Here is a 7,112-nt window from a genome sequence, read left to right on the forward strand (position 1 = left end):
TCATAGACAATATTAACAGTCAAATTACCTGGAATAAAATATTTGTATCATACATAACTGAGAATTGATATCCTCATTTTATTAAATTCTTACAAACAAACCAAAAATATATAAACATCCTAAAAAAGGAACGAACATATAAAAGGACAGGTCACCAAAGATACACATTGTATTATCAATAAAAAGATTTGCTGAATCATACATGTTATATCCAGTTGATGAAAGTCTATGGAAACATTCCAAGAAAGGTTACTTATCTTTTAAAATGTTAATAATAAAATAAAAGAGCAGGCAGTAAAAAAAGTGCATGGAGTAATTCTAATTTGTGTCTGTATTTAAGCATTTGCATAATTAAGTTGATAATAATTAATAAGGATAAGGGAGTTAGAGAGGATAAGGGAGTTAGAGATTTTACTATTCAAATTTTTTCATATCTTTATATTTAACCTTCCCACAATAACCAGTGATAATAAGAAAAAATATAGAATTGAGCACATTTCAAAATATAAATTTCTTATTCTCTATAAAACCTTATACCAATCTAAATATCATTAGATACCTAACTAATTAGTAAATTAACATTTACTTTCTGGAGACAATAACTATTATTTTTGTATGCTTTATAAGCAATTGAAACACTTGTAAAAATTATTGTCTTTCTGTGTCTACTTAACTCATTATTTTCACTATTTTATTATAACCTTCTGTCAATGAAGTACACAAAAACTAGAAACTTCTCAAAGCAAAGAAGATATCTCCAGAACAAGAAAGATCACATCTAGAACTTGTCATTTCACTTCAGCATTGAGCATCATAGAGAGTCAAAGATAAAATGCCCAAAGCAAGGATGTGAAATGTAGTTTGGTAAACAACATATCCTTCAGGTTATTATAAATTCAACACTAACTACATTACTTTCTTGCTAGTGTGACATTTTTAATGTTCTCTTTCATAAACCGGTTTTCAAAAAACTTGTTTCAACAATGTTCAGCTAGATAATAGGTCCCTTAGCAAGTAAAAATGAAGTGATACAAATATCGAAAGCATTCTGTGCCCTTTGAAAATATTATGAAAGTAACTGCACAGATGGGCTGAAAGTTTAATTACCTCAAAAGAAGAGTGTCAGAGTCATCATTGCTGCTGCAACTGGAAATTTAGCAACCAAAATATACATCAGGAAATTACTCTGTGAATATATTTCAAATATACTGAAGAAACAGCTGCCATTCCATTTATGTCTCCCAGACACGAGAGTTGCAGGGATGGAGTAACATGGAGATGCCGCATTGGCTTTTTCTTAAGTTGACATTTTCTAGGCATTTCTCAAATATGCCAAACTGGGAGAAATGTATGAAATACAGTAACATGCAGCAATTAAAATAACACCAGTTTGATTTCATGTATTTCTGGTGTGCATTTTTGTGTAAAAGTTTATAGTTTTATTACAGGATGTAATGTTATTTTGGGCTCATTTTTATTACAGAGCTAAGACAACTAACATTATTCATATAGAATGACTAAATTTCCTTTCACTGAAAATACTATGCTATTTAGGCCTTTGTAAATAATCTTTAATAATTGTGTGTATTTTAATATATCATCTTCTAAATGGTGATATGAAATCCTACTTCAGAATCGTAGCTGTGTGGCAAGATGTCAGAAACTGTGAGAAGAAAAAAACTACTCAACAGAGATTAGTTTTTCAGAGTAAATATTCATTCTTTTGCATCAAAAAAAGAGTAAGTGCATAAGAAAATAGTAAGAATATATGAAACTGCTCTTAAAACAATTTACTATAGGTCATAAGGCCCACTGTAGCATCTTGCCATTCTCTTCATCTTTGTTTCTGGCAAGGTTTTGGCTGGAATTCTTTGAGCCTGACTTATTACCGATAATGGTAACTACGTACTTAACAAAAGACAATATAGTTTAAAGATATAAAAGAAATGTGTGTTCATTTATATTTACCAAAGCAAGTTTTACAAGTACAAGAAGCAGTGTGACATAGTCTGGAAAATATTGAGAAACTATGACATTATAAAATGTTGTGTGTCAGTAATAACATCAATTTCTGAGAAGCAATACAATTTGTAATTATGCAAACCCCAGTATACAGAATCCCAACTGAATTAATGATAACTCATTTTTACTTCCCAAACATGCATTTCATATAAACCAAGTCTTACTTTAGGTCTTGGGAAACAAGAATACAAATGGGACCATAGTTACCTATAGAGTATTAGTTAACAAATAATTGGTATCTTCTGTAATTTAGGCATGTATGTGAGCCCCTATGACTAAAAAGTTCCAAAACTTTATATACAAGAGAATATGCAAAAAATCATAAAGTATTTAAAGGCAATTAAAGATCTTGAAGGTGTTATATTTATAAATTTCTTGAAGTAATTGTTTTATCTTAAAATTTTAGCATGACCCATTGGAATTTCATCTCAATGGGTCAACAGACTTAGATTTTAGAAAGTCATACTTTAACAAATAAACTTAGATCAGAGATTTATAAGATATTATGTTAGATATGTGGATCTAAGAGTGGCAAGTGAATAGATGTAGGATGCATAAAGACTTTTTAAACTTCAGTTAAATAAAGAATACATATATAATCAATGGTATCTTATGTGCATGGCACCCCGTTATTTGTCTGACCTCATGATCTATCACCTGACTCCACTCCTGGCCCACTGTACTGTTGTTCCTCCGACACACTGGAGGTGCTCCTGTCTCAGAGCCTTGGACATGCTGACCTTTGTCTAGAATTATCTCCTGTTAGAGGCACAATTCATCTCCTCATTCCTTCAATTCTTGATTCAATAACTACTTCTTTAGAAAGCTATTCCTGGTCAATGTATCCAAATTTCACCTCCCCATCCTAACTCCCGTCAACTTACTCTCTACTTTTCTTGCTTTATTTTGTGTTCTTCTTATCACTTATTATCTAACATACTGTAGTACATACAGATGTTACTTTATTTTAAATTTTTGACTGTTTTCCTCACTAGAATATAAATTTCTTGAGAGCAGGGATTCTTGTTTGCCTTATTTGCTGTACTTCAGGCTCACAATAATATTTGTTGCATGAATAAATGAATGAACTAACTGCAATACAAAGCAAAGTGAATGAAGTGCTGAAAAATTTGATCAAAAGAATATTCTATTTTTTTCAAAAAAGAAGGCAGATAAGCTAATGTTCCTTTTCAGACTTAGAATTCTATGATTCTGTAAGGCACATATTTAATAAAGCTAGTTTATGCACATACACACAATTTTTTTTATCATTTCACTATAAGGGAATTAAGATTCTCAATAATAGAAAGGAGGGAGGCAAACATATACATCTGGGAAAGAAAGAATTAAAAGGTCTGGCTTTTGATCTATTTCTCTCCCAATTACTGGTGATGTATTCCTGGGCAAAAAAGAAAAGTCATCTTGTCTAATATCCGTGTAGGCATGCTGGTGGTAACTGGATGATTTTGTATTGATAAATAGACTAATTCTATTTGCTAGGGGAAGAGCTCTTACACATGAAATACACTTAGCATGATGTCCCTGACATTTATTTATGGTAAACCAACCTATGAGTTTATGAGTTATTAAGTCCCAGGAAATGTCTCATAAGCTATACAATTATCTGGATTATAACTTGGAGATATTGGTCATGTAGACACTCCCTGCTGCTGTATATTGAGGTGAAAACACACCTCACTTAGAGATAACATCTACTACTTGGACCAGAGAAAGAATGTCAGATGTAGAAAGGAAGAACCTGAGTAACCCTGAAGAATGTCCCTGATTCTGTATAGTAATCCTGTTTTATAGGAGGGAAAATTGAGGTTCAAACAGGTTGCATAATGGAAGTAGAAGATTGATTTACATTGTGCATTTGTCTTTGCCCTTAATGCTTAACAGAGAGACTTGAACTTACTAATTAAATTTAATACATTATATAAGCAAACCCTAACAACTGATTTATGATAAGACAGAAAGGAATTTTATATATATACACACACATATACATATATATGCATATATATATATATATATATATATATATATATATATATATATATATATATATATATGAAGCAGGAGACTGAAGGAAGAGAGCAGAAGTGGTAAAACATTGTAAAAGGCTAAATTCCTAAAGGGTGTGATTGATACTAAGTTGGGATTTGTCGAAAATTTCAAAGTAAAGCAAAAAGCACAAATAACAAGCCTAGCAAATATCAGTTAAACTTGCACAGAAAATTTCAGAATTTCTCAATTTACAAAAGGAAGAGGACCAGTCATGACATTTTCCTGTGAATATAAAGACTTTCACAAGTTTGGAGTCTAAACCCTGATGTTATATATATTGCATAATTAGATAACTTAGAGCATATACGATGCATACCTGGAAATTCAAACAATAAAATAAAAACAAATAATAGTTTTCACCATTGTATTCCTGATTTCATTATTTGGGAAAATTTCACAATTCTGCTATATTCTGTTTGATGTCATCTTATTTCTTTGAAGAGCCCAGAAGGTAAAATTATTTAAAAATTATTTTTATTTCCAAATGATACAGAGTAATGACAAGTTACACTTGTCATTGGGTCTCTATTGTTTTTTTCTGGTGCTATTAACAATTTCATTTTTCTTATTTAAATGTTTTCATTCAATGCAATATAGTTTTAAGGAAAAATTCTTCTAAATGAGCCTCTCTAGAGTTCACCTTCTCGAAAAAATCTATTCTGAAGTCATGCGGCAACTTAGACAGCAACTTTCTGCCTTAAATATCGTCAGTGAGAGGAGAAAAAAAAAATGTCTTGAGCAAATGTCTCTCCTCAAACGGGAGAAAGTGACATTGCCAGTGAATAGAGGTGCTGCTTCTTATCTGTGCTTAATAACCTCTCTCACTGGCACCCATTCAGCTGCCACGTAGCACAAAGACACTTCTGCATGTCATTTAACAGGGCTGCATTAATACACCTAACCAATCAATGGCGTCTACCCATTCCACAAGGACACCAGTCTGTTACTATTACTAGACACTGTCAACAGAAAATGACACCAGAGTTGCAAAAGGCAAAATGTTGTCAGTTTAATCAGAGAGCAGACAAAAAGGCAAACAATGCTACCCAGGATATAAGCGTAACAAGGAGACTCAGAGGTTGGCATAAGCCACTCTTGGCAGGTCCCAGTGAAATCAGCTTGAAATTCAATGATATAAAATCCAATAGAATGACATAGACCATCAGAACTGTTTTTTTCCCCCATTCAATTAAAATTGGGGACTGCTGCTGGCAGAAGGAAGATCAGTAACAAAATATTGGAAGACGGTGCAACTTGAATAGACTTTATAAGAAATCAAACTATTTTTCCTTCTAAGAAAAGGACCAGCAACCTAAATTGTAATAAGATTTGTTTAATTAATTACTTAAGTTTCCTTTCCATGGAAAATTAAACAGATGTTTTTAAAACTCTTATTATATTAGGTCAGCAGTTTTGAATTTGTGTATGTGTACACTGACAAGATAGCTGTTCACATTAAGTAGTGATAATAATGATGGATTTGTACAATTATGCATGTGGAATAGGCCTCAGAGATGATCTGGCCCAACCTGCTCATTTTACAGATGAGAGAGCTGAATCTGAGAAGAGGATGATGAAGTGCCTGGGAGCACAAGGGCAGTGCTGGGCTCCTGGCTCTCAATCCAGCTCTTCTTCCATAGCACTGTTTAAGGTTCATGTTTTACAATAATAATTCAATTTTTATCTAGAAAAAAAGGATTTCATTAATTTTCGATATACATGTAATGTGTGTTATTTGTGAAATAGTGAAAGGGAATTATTTTAATTATGTTACTTCAAATAGAAGAGTCGTAAACAATGAAGTATGCTTCTACTGATCCTGTAAACCTTGTAAGATTCCTCTTCCACTCTCCTTTAAAGACTTGGGGATGTGCGGTGCCTTTAAAATACACTAGAGACAAAGGCCACAACTAGGCCAGTAAGAGCTGACTGAGAGCAGAAAATACACTGGCAAAATGTCAGAGATGCCATATCCAATCCCTCACTGCATTAATCTGAGTTATTTGGCTGGCTTATGACCCAGTTTTCACAGGGTTCAGTATTTTGGACTCATCTTTGACATTATCTGCAGTGTCTCTTTATGTAGAAGTCCAGTGCTAACTATGCTGCTCACTTGAAATGCCTCTTTTGGCCAAGTCTGACCCATCCTTTCCTCCAACTCAATTTCCCCCAGTTCAGTTTCTGCTAAGTCCTGTAGCTCTGGGATGGGTTATACATATGGAGAGCCAGGTGGATAAGCCTTTTCCCCCAGAAACATTCCAGACAGTTCCCTGCCTTGGGCTGACAGCTTTTCCAGGTAGGTAAAATTGAAATTTGGTTTCAAAGCTTACCCTTCATTTATTATCTAAAGAGGTCTATCTCAACCTTTCAAAATCCATGTACCTTTTGAATAAGTAAGAAATATCTCAAGGATTCTCTGCCTCCAATACTGATATAAGCATTTAATGGTTATATGTGACAATAAGAGTTAGTGTTTGCACTACCTGTGAAGAATGTGTTGGGCATGTATATATGGAGTTGGAGTTCTGTTATTAAAAACTATTTCTTTATATTTTCAAAATTTAAAATTATAAAATATTTAATATGTTTATTTGAGTTTCACATACCTTCCCCTAAGCTTCTAATGCCCTTATTTCCTTTTCCCCGTACCTCAACATGGGCCTTTCTAGTTTAGAGTGTGAATGCACACACAGTACTATAATATATTTCTCCTTCTCCTTGTCTCTCTGCCTTTCACCTCTCCCAACTCAGGTAATTTCACCATGAAGCAATTTTTTCTCACATCTTCTCATATTTTATCCCTCTCAGCTTCCTCTGCCAACACCCATACTTTGCACCATTATCTCAGAAAAGTTTTCCTTTTGTTTATCCACTTAATTTCATGATTAAATGTGCACACACACACACACACACACACACACACACACACACACACACGAGGGAGAAAGAGAGATAATTATAATTATCATGGTTAATTAGTGTAAGGATAGTCCCAGTTTAAAAAAAAGAAAGATAGTATC

This window comes from Leucopleurus acutus (genome assembly GCF_964270905.1).
Source record: "Leucopleurus acutus genome assembly, chromosome: 18".
Classification (NCBI taxonomy): Eukaryota; Metazoa; Chordata; class Mammalia; order Artiodactyla; family Delphinidae; genus Leucopleurus; species Leucopleurus acutus.